The sequence below is a fragment of the Macaca fascicularis genome, chromosome 15 (genome assembly GCF_037993035.2).
Source record: "Macaca fascicularis isolate 582-1 chromosome 15, T2T-MFA8v1.1".
Lineage (NCBI taxonomy): Eukaryota > Metazoa > Chordata > Mammalia > Primates > Cercopithecidae > Macaca > Macaca fascicularis.
In genome coordinates, this window is record NC_088389.1 from 127,320,861 (window position 1) to 127,329,996 (window position 9,136).

Consider the following 9,136-nt stretch of genomic DNA (forward strand, 5'->3'; position numbering starts at 1 on the left):
GCGGGAAGGGAGAGGAAAGGACAAAAGCCTTTCCGTGACACCATCCCAGGTCCACCTTTCCACGAGTTTTCTAGCCAGCAGAACTGGCTGCCCACCTTAAAGTCACTCACTGCTGGACGGGCCAGCGGGTGCTCCAAGCACTCCCTTTTCTGAAGCCTGGAATCTCAGTGGAAGTAGAGATCTGAGGACGAGTAGTTGTGAACAGCCCTTCGGGGGATAGAATTAGAATTGGAAGTGATTTTGAGAAATTGGAAACCTGGAGATAGACAAGGAACTGAAGGCCAGCAGAGCCCCTGGGCACCACCCCATTGAGGCCAAGCCTTCATGGTAAAAACTTAGCTGCGAATTGAGGAGTTTGCCCTTCAATAACCTTTGTTTCAGTGGCTTCGCATTTTTTCAGTGATCCACAATAAGAAATACAGTTTACACCACAAGCCAACACACCACAATCAATAAATAGGTGCAAAATGAAAACAATGGTCTCAGATTCATCTGAGTCTATGCAGCATAGCCTGATATTTTCAACTCTATTCGAGCTCATTGTTTTAAAAATTCTGGTCATGACCTTGCATTGATTCCAGTTTTCACCCTGCTGTGTGAAAACCACTGCCCAAGGATAACTGCAGAAAGAACGGTCTCCCAGTTTCATGAGACCTGGGAGAGAAGTGCTTAGCTGTCAAGTGTGAGGTTAGCAGCCAAGGGCACTGCCCTGGGTCTCAGCCACCATCAATCTTAAGTAGGTGAGGAAGGCTTGGAGTTCTTGGTTGTTAGGAAAACACCAACCATAACCTGTTAAGTATGAGTTATGTTTGTGGAGTGGGGAGAGAGAGAGGAGAGAAAGAGAGGGAGAAAGTAAGGCAGAGAGAGCAAGAGAGGCCACGACTGGGAACAGGAAAGGCCTTCCAAAACGTCTGCACCTTTGCCCTGGGGCTGTCGTGAGTGGATCGGTGGATGCCTCTGCAGAAAGGCATAAAATACACAGCAGAATGCCAAAAGAGTCATTCTGAAAGAGAAATCACTCACATGCAGCTTTTTGTTAACCACACAAAATCAGAATTTGTTAGCCTAATTGAATTAATCTGGACATCAAAACTCATTCTTGGTCCAGAGAACTGATGGGATTATAGGTAAGAGCTAAGCGGACAGACTGAACTTTTTAATAACACAAAGTTCACAAATATTTGTTCTCCCACTCTTGGGAAAGTAGAAGGAAATAAATTAGAGGCACATGCCAGGACCTTCAACCTCCTTGCCTCCCATCAACTTCTAGAACAACTAAACATCAGGCATCCTTAGTGGCTTCCTCTTTGTGTGAACATGCATGAGCGATGGGAAAGAGATATACTTGGGGCCAGTGTATTTTTAACTCCCTGGGAGGTATTTTTTTAATCTAAACATGCCTTCATTTGGGCCTTCAAAGATGAAATAATGAAGCAACTTTCCCGAGTGCCATATCTTATTCTATCATCAACTTTTTATAGACTTGAATACTACATCAATTAACACCTTTTAACTCAGGACAAACTCCTCCTTCGGGAATAGACCTATGGTAAAGGCAAGGCAGATAAAGGAGGGGCTGAAACTGCACGGTAGTTGCGGATTTCGGCACTGTCCTTTACCCAACACAGCAGTAAATGTTTTTTGGAGCGGGAGACAGGGTCTCACCGTGTCACCCAGACTGAAGTGCAGTGGTGCAATCATGGCTCCATGTAACCTCCACCTCCTGGGCTGAAGCCGTCTTCCCATGTCAGCCTTCTGAGTAGCTGGGACCGCAGGTGCACACCACCACACCTGGCTAGTACTTTTTTTTTTTTTTGTAGAGACAGAGTCTCCCTGTGTTTCCCAGGTTGGTCTCAAGCTCCTGGGCTCAAGAGGGCTCAAGATCCTCCTGCCTTGGCCTCCCAAAGTGCTGGGATTGCAGGTGTGAGCCCACCAGGCCAGGTCAACAGCAATAGAATTTTCTGTGCCTATGGAATATGCCACTCCCAAAGGCAGGTGTGCAAAATTTTAAAATAACCTTTTTTAATTCAATAAAATGTCATTTCTATGTGAAGACCCCATTCTGGCACATGTCAGAAGCTTACCTTAGTCAATTCAGGATAAATTCAATGTAGCACTTTCCCACTTCCCATTTCTCTCTAGGATTGCATCTTATGCTTGACTTCTGGCTGTCAATGACCATCTCCCACATCCCCCCAAAGCCCCCACCTCTGCCTGGGCCATGCACACTGCATCCCTGCTGCACACCACCCTCTCCCACACTCCTCTGAGATGTGGACATGCCCCCGAAGCCCCACCTCTGCCTGGGCCATGCACACTGCATCCCTGCTGCACACCACCCTCTCCCACACTCCTCTGAGATGTGGACATGCCCTCGAAGCCCCCACCTCTGCCTGGGCCATGCACACTGCACCCTGCTGCACACCACCCTCAGCTGAACAGTGAGTTCTGAGCAGGTCTGTCATCCAGTGTCTATGCCTTTTTTGGTATTATGGGAGTATTCCACCACTCTGCACGGAAGTGGAAATCCTCATGAGATCCCAGGAAAACATGGCAGAAGCTCCAGGAAGCTGTACTCCAGCAGCCTAATTTCTTTTTACTTTTATTTATTTATTTATTTGAGATGGAGTTTTGCTCTTGTCGCCCAGGCTGGAGTGCAATGGTGCGATCTCGGCCCACTGCAACCTCCATCTCCCGGGTTCAAGCGATTCTCCTGCCTCAGCCTCCCGAGTAGCTGGGATTACAGATGTGCGCCCCCACACCCGGCTAATTTTTTGTATTTTTAGTAGAGATGGGGTTTCACCATGTTGGTCAGGATGGTCTCCATCTCTTGACCTTATGATCTGCCCACCTCAGCCTCACAAAGTGCTGGGATTACAGGCGTGAGCCATCGCACCCGGCCATTTCTTTTCACTTTTAACATATTTTTAAGTAGCTTAAATGTGATCAGTAGGGAAGATGCCGCTTCGTGAGCCCGGGTCAGCGCCATCACCCTGGGGCAGCCAGTGGCTCCCAGCCGAGGTGTGTGCGTGTGCCGCTCCTCCTGGCTCACCCTCCCTCCCTTCCTGCCGTGGTCTGGGCCCCCGACTCGCCTCTGCCCAGGCCTCGCTGGGCTTCCTGGCCCTCTGGCTGCAGTTTGGGTTAGCCGGAGAGCGGCACTGGCAGCAGATCAAAGGGCAGGAGGAAGGGTGGTGGAGATGTGGGTCTTGCCGGCTCCCTTCCTTCTGAGTCACAGATGGGCAGAGGCTGCTTCCCCCTCCGAAAGCCGTAGGCAGGCGGGGGCGAGGGGGTCATCTCCCGCAGACCCAGCTGCAGCGAGGGCTCCGGCTCTCTCTGGCCTTGAGTGTCCGCTCCCCGCCCTGCCCTTTCAGCCTGGAAATGGTGACAGTTCTCCAAAGCGTGGCCCCAAGACGTGTCGCCATCCCTTTTTGGCTTCCCTTCATCTTGCCCATGGCTGTGTAAATAGCTCCTCCATTCAGCTCGCACCAGTCACTCCGCTGGCAAGTGCCATCTGCTTTCTGCTAGGGCCTGAAGGAAACGCTCAATCATCACAGGGAGGAGGCTCCTGCCTCTGGCCGTGGAGTAATATTCCTTGGATGTGGAGTGGGTCAGGCTTGGAGGGAATGAGGAGACCGTCCACACCCCGGGGTGTTGCATCAGACACGTGCAGCTCCTTCAAGGAGACCGCCTGTCCTCATCCCTGGATGAAGAGGCAGCCCCCGGGGGGCCTGTTTCTTTCTCCACCTGTCTCTGCTCTGCCTCCTATCCTTGGTATCCATGTGCCTTCCCAGGGCTGGCTCAGCCACTCACACCTGAGCTGGGGAGAGTATGTTCACAGCTTGGCCCACAACCTACTCCACGCTCAGCTTAAAAAACTGAACTAGGCCGGGCACGGTGGCTCATGCCTGTAATCCCAGCACTTTGGGAGGCTGAGGCGGGTGGATCACCTGAGGTCAGGAGTTCGAGACCAGCCTGACCAACGTGGAGAAACCCTGTCTCTACTAAAAATACAAAATTAGCCGGATGTGGTGGCAAGTGCTGTAATCCCAGCTACTCGGGAGGCTGAGGCAGGAGAATCACTGGAACCCCGGAGGCGTAGGTTGCGGTGAGCCGAGATTGCACCACTGCACTCCAGTCTGGGCAACAAGGGCGAAACTCTGTCTTAAAAAAAAAAAAAGAAGAAGAACTAGGCCTATCAGCATCTTCCTTCCAAAACCAGAATCAGGGAAAGGAAAAAGAATAAAATGATTTGTGGCTGAGACAAGTGCGAAGGAGGAACAGAGATTGAGCAGCAGGCAGAATCCAGTCCACAGTGAGGGGGCCACAGGGGCCCTGGCCCTCGAGGCCATGCGGAAGCCGTGAGGCGGAGGATGAGAACAGTGTGGGCAGCTGGAGGTGGAGACCCGCTGGGGAGAGCAGCTGAGCAGACGAATGGCAGAGCCCTAAGGACAGAGCCATCTGAGGGTTCCAGTGTCCGCCCAGAGGAGGCTGGGGCTGCCCTCCGGACTGCCTGCCAGGAACCCCGTGTTTCCAGGGCAAGAACATTGCAAACTTAGATGTGATGTCTATGCAGAGTGACTTGGGCTAGGCCGAGGGTCATTATTGTGGTCCCTGGCTGAGGTCCCTGAGAACCCCAAATTCCTCATGCCCTTGAGGCCCTGGATCCTGCCTGAACAGCCTCCTGGCTTCCTGGGAGGTTGCTGAGCAGGTTGTTAAGAGCAGGTCTCTGGAGCCAGTCTGTCTGGGTTTCTATCCCAGATTTGCCACTTCTTAGCTCTGTGGCCTCTGGGCAAACTTCTAACCTTGCTGTCTGTTTTCTCATCTGTAAAATGAGGATAATAATTGTAGCCCTCTCACAGGGTCATTGTGAGGATTAAATGAGTTAATACATAGAGCTGTGATTGACACACAGTAAGGGCTGCCTAAAATTATTACTATTGCCACTTTAATAACCCACCCTACCCCCCTTGCTCATTAAAAGGCAGGCGGGGGCGGCCAAACATGAGGTGCCAGCGTCAGACCGCCTGGCTTCACATCCTGCTTAGCTTTTTACTGGCTACAGGACTTTGTAACTTACCTCATTGTCAGTTTTCCTACCTGCACAATGGGAATAATAATAATGCTCCCTTTGGGAATTTGTTGGCAGGGCCCTGTGGCAGCGCAAAGGAAGGGCTGAGCAGGGTCTGGCCACAGCGAGCTGTGAGTGGAGCTCGAGTGTGATCACTCCTGGAGCTGTCGGCCTCGAACCTCTCCACTGGGGGAGCCTGTCAAAAAGAGGACTTTTTCATTTACACGGAGCTCTTCACTCTACGGTGTTATCTCCATCTTTGCAATAATTCTAAAGGTGAATTTACTTTAATACCTACCCAGGAAATAAAGAAAATGTATAGGACCGGGCGCGGTGGCTCACGCCTGTAATCCCAGCACTTTGGGAGGCCGAGGCGGGTGGATCACGAGGTCAAGAGATCGAGACCATCCTGGCTAACACAGTGAAACCCCGTCTCTACTAAAAATACAAAAAAATTAGCTTGGCGTGGTGGTGGGCGCCTGTAGTCCCAGCTACTCGGGAGGCTGAGGCAGGAGAATGGCGTGAACCCGGGAGGCGGAGCTTGCAGTGAACCAAGATCACACCACTGCACTCCAGCCTGGGCAACAGAGCGAGACTCCATCTAAAAACCAAAATAAAATAAAATTTATATCAATTGTTGGTGGTTTCAATTACTGGATGTCTCCAAAATTTAAAACAAAGGATTGTATTCATCAGCCCCTGGAGTTGAATATGTGCATTCCTGCCCTGTTCATTGAGCACCTGTGGGCCTTGATCTGGGAACTAGTTTCACAGAGATGAGTAAGACCTTATTCCTGCCCATGAGGAGTTCATAGTTTACTGAGCAGGATGGGCACAGGAGCAGGTAGTTCCCCTACAATGTGATGCTTCCTCTGAAAGAGGAACTCACAAAGGGGCAGTGATAGCTCAGATAAAAGGGGTGAGTGACTCTGCCTCCAGGTGGAGGTAGACGCAGCCTCTAGAGAAGCCTTGAGATATTACATGTGAATTGGATCTTAAAGGATGCATGGGAGTTCACCAGGAAGAAAAGAGGGGAGATGGAAAGGAAAGAAATGCATTCCAGAAGCAGCCATGGGTCCACAGACCTGGAGCTGTGTGGAGAGAGGTAGGGGTAGAAAGGGAGATGTGATCAGAGCCAGATCAAGAAGGGCCTCCTAGGCAGTGCAAAGAAATTTGGACCTCATCTGCACGCAGTGGAGTTTTTAAAGAGAAGGTGGCCAATTTTTTGTTTCACACTGGCAGTACAGTGGAGGAGTGATTGGAGCAGGAGAAGATAAGAAGACAGGACATGCAAAGTGGACCCGGTCCCAGCACTCCTGAAATGCATAATATGTGGAGAAGTCAAAATGCACATTGCTTTCAAAAGGATGTTTGGGAGCCTCTCACATGTGAAATTTTTAGAATCTCTCGTGAATAAGAACGCTGTTTGGAAGATAGAAGGAAGTGAAGTGTTTGCAGGAGAGGCAGGGAGAAGGATGGCCTGAGGCCCCATTCCATGGCCTTGCTTTGGTCAGAACCTCTGTTTTTATGCACGAGGTTCAAGTACCTTGCAACCAGGTGGTGATTAACCCACTCCAGTTTCAAAGACACTCACCATTAGTAAGATCAACTGTTGGGCCTCCTTTCTTCGGCTTAGACTTTGGACTATGGTGTACAAATCTCCACTATTCACACAAGTCATTTTGTCAGAGTTTCCAGGTCGGTGGAGCTCTGGGCAGCTGCAGAGAACAGGGAGGAAATGCTTTGGGGCAGCAGGGAAAGCCATTGGAAAGGCAGAAATGCAAGTCCACTGGGACTCTACAGAGCATTCAGAAGAAGCAAGGGCAGCACACTTGTTTGCGGGAAGGTGGTTCAGCTCTGCTTACATTGTCTCTAATGCCCAGCACAGCAGGAAACCAGTTCAGAGTGACTTTGACTGGTGAATGTAATAAAGTCCAAAAGGAAAGGGCAAATTCCCAGAGTCCCCTTCCTTGCAGATGCAGTGTTCGACCAGCTCTCCACCACGAGAGGGGTCCTCAGAGGCTGCCCAGTGGAGCCAAGGCATGCTCCTTCTTTTTCGTCTTTATTATTAAAATACTCCACAGAAACATATTACTATCGTAGAGGGAAATTCCGCACCACAGCTTACTGGTAAGAAATGCCTGATACTGGGATGACCTCTTTGGTAGCTGTGGTTGCCATGCCAATCGAGTTCCCAGCCATCAGGGACATACCCCCCACCCCTGGACATTGTTTTTTTCAGTGCATCTATTTACTGGTCATTGATCCAAGACCTACCAGGTCACCTCCCAATTCCTGCACTGAAGACGGTAATTTCACAGAGAAACAGCCCACGATTAGCTGAATGGGCCCCACATTTAGCTTTGGACCTCTCACCAAAGGCTGCGCATGGGCGCCACACACACACATCTGTGTCCCCATATCACAGCTGCATCAACAGAGGCGCAGGGCGGTTAAGGGACAGCCCCGGATCACCCAGCGAGCCCCTGTCTGCGCCAAGAATAAGATCTGGGCCTCATGACTCTTGCTCCATTCCCTTATTGCTCTCTGCCCTTATAAGGTGATTAAATGGTTCTTTTTCTCCTTAGAAAAGGCGAGGAGGGAGTGGTGGGAAGTGGGGAGGGGGAGGGTAGAAGGCAGCAAAATTAATTTGAATGCAACTATTTTGCCCAAGTCTCAGAACACTGTAGTTCTTTTATTCGTTTGGAATGAGTGGGTATACAGAACAGCTTTGTTTTTCAATTCATTAACTTCCACAGAAAAAGACCATCCTTTCTGTTTATACTAAAGGAACTGGATGTCGGAGCCATCGCCATGTGTGTGGTGTAAATAAGAAAGGCCACCAATGGAGATCCATCCCTTTCATGATGAGAAAATAAAAGTTAGTTACTTGGGTTCCAGGGGAAGTTTCTTACTTACCAGATGTCAGCTTTTATTTTTTTGTTTTGTTTTCAAAAAGTAGGTAAAATAGCTGTGTTTTTAAATTCATTCCCTTTAATTTTTAGAACCCCAGTGACTTCTAAAGCACTTCTCTGGACATAAATACTTTCTTTAATGGAAAAAGAAGGCACCAGAAAATGCAACAGAGATGAGACATTCAGAGAACAAAGCGCCCCAGGCTATCATGGGGTAATTACCTCCCTGCAGCCTGAAGCACAGAATTGGGTGTCAGTAATTTTCCTACCTAGATAACTAGGCCCCCAAGGGGTTCTGTTACTGCTGTTGTAACATTTCTGTGGTAAAAGAATGTGTTATTTGGATACATCTGTTGAAAGAAGATGAATCTATTTGTGCAGGTTGGCCAGAGGTGACAAAGGGACATGAATACCAGCTCTGGACTTTTCAAATGTTCCATCTGGACATTTTCTCCAGTCCCCGTTCTTGAGCACTCTTGCCCCAAACAGCAATGTTTGGCAAGCTTTGCAATGAAGACCATGGTGTCGTTCATTTCATCTGTCTAGAACACTCTAAAAACAAAACTCTTAACTGCAGTGTGTTTATTACGCATTTCCAGTTCTACTTGCATAATTAAAATATATAGCAAAGAAAACATTTTTGTAATGTCAGTGATGACCTTTCAATTTTTGCTTTGCTCCATCAGTGTTGTTTGATTTACAAGGAAATGACAGTTTGTTTCTGTCTTAAGCTTGTAATTTTCACCAGCAGTGTCCAGCAGAGTCCAGAGTCACCAGCAGAGTCCAGCAGTGACCTCAAAGGCACAGGCCAACTTCCTGGGATCAGAGGTGGATCAGCAATTCAGACGAACAGGCTTCATTTCCAACTAAAAACTCAGGAAGCTTCGATGAACTTAAACTTCTTCTAGGCTGGAAGTTCAGAAGCCCAGTGGTTGACTCTAAATTTTAAACTGATTTTGGAATAAGTCAGCTTCACCTGAGCCCAAAGATAACATACCACCTAAAATGGGTGAGGATTTGAGGAATAAGTCTCCTCCTTTCACTAGAACAATTCTCATTCCCTTCATTCTCGTTTCCAGTTTTTTCCTGGTTGCTCCTAGCCGATGGAAGTGGCTTATCAACAGACCTCTACTTCTGTTGAACTTCATTAGGC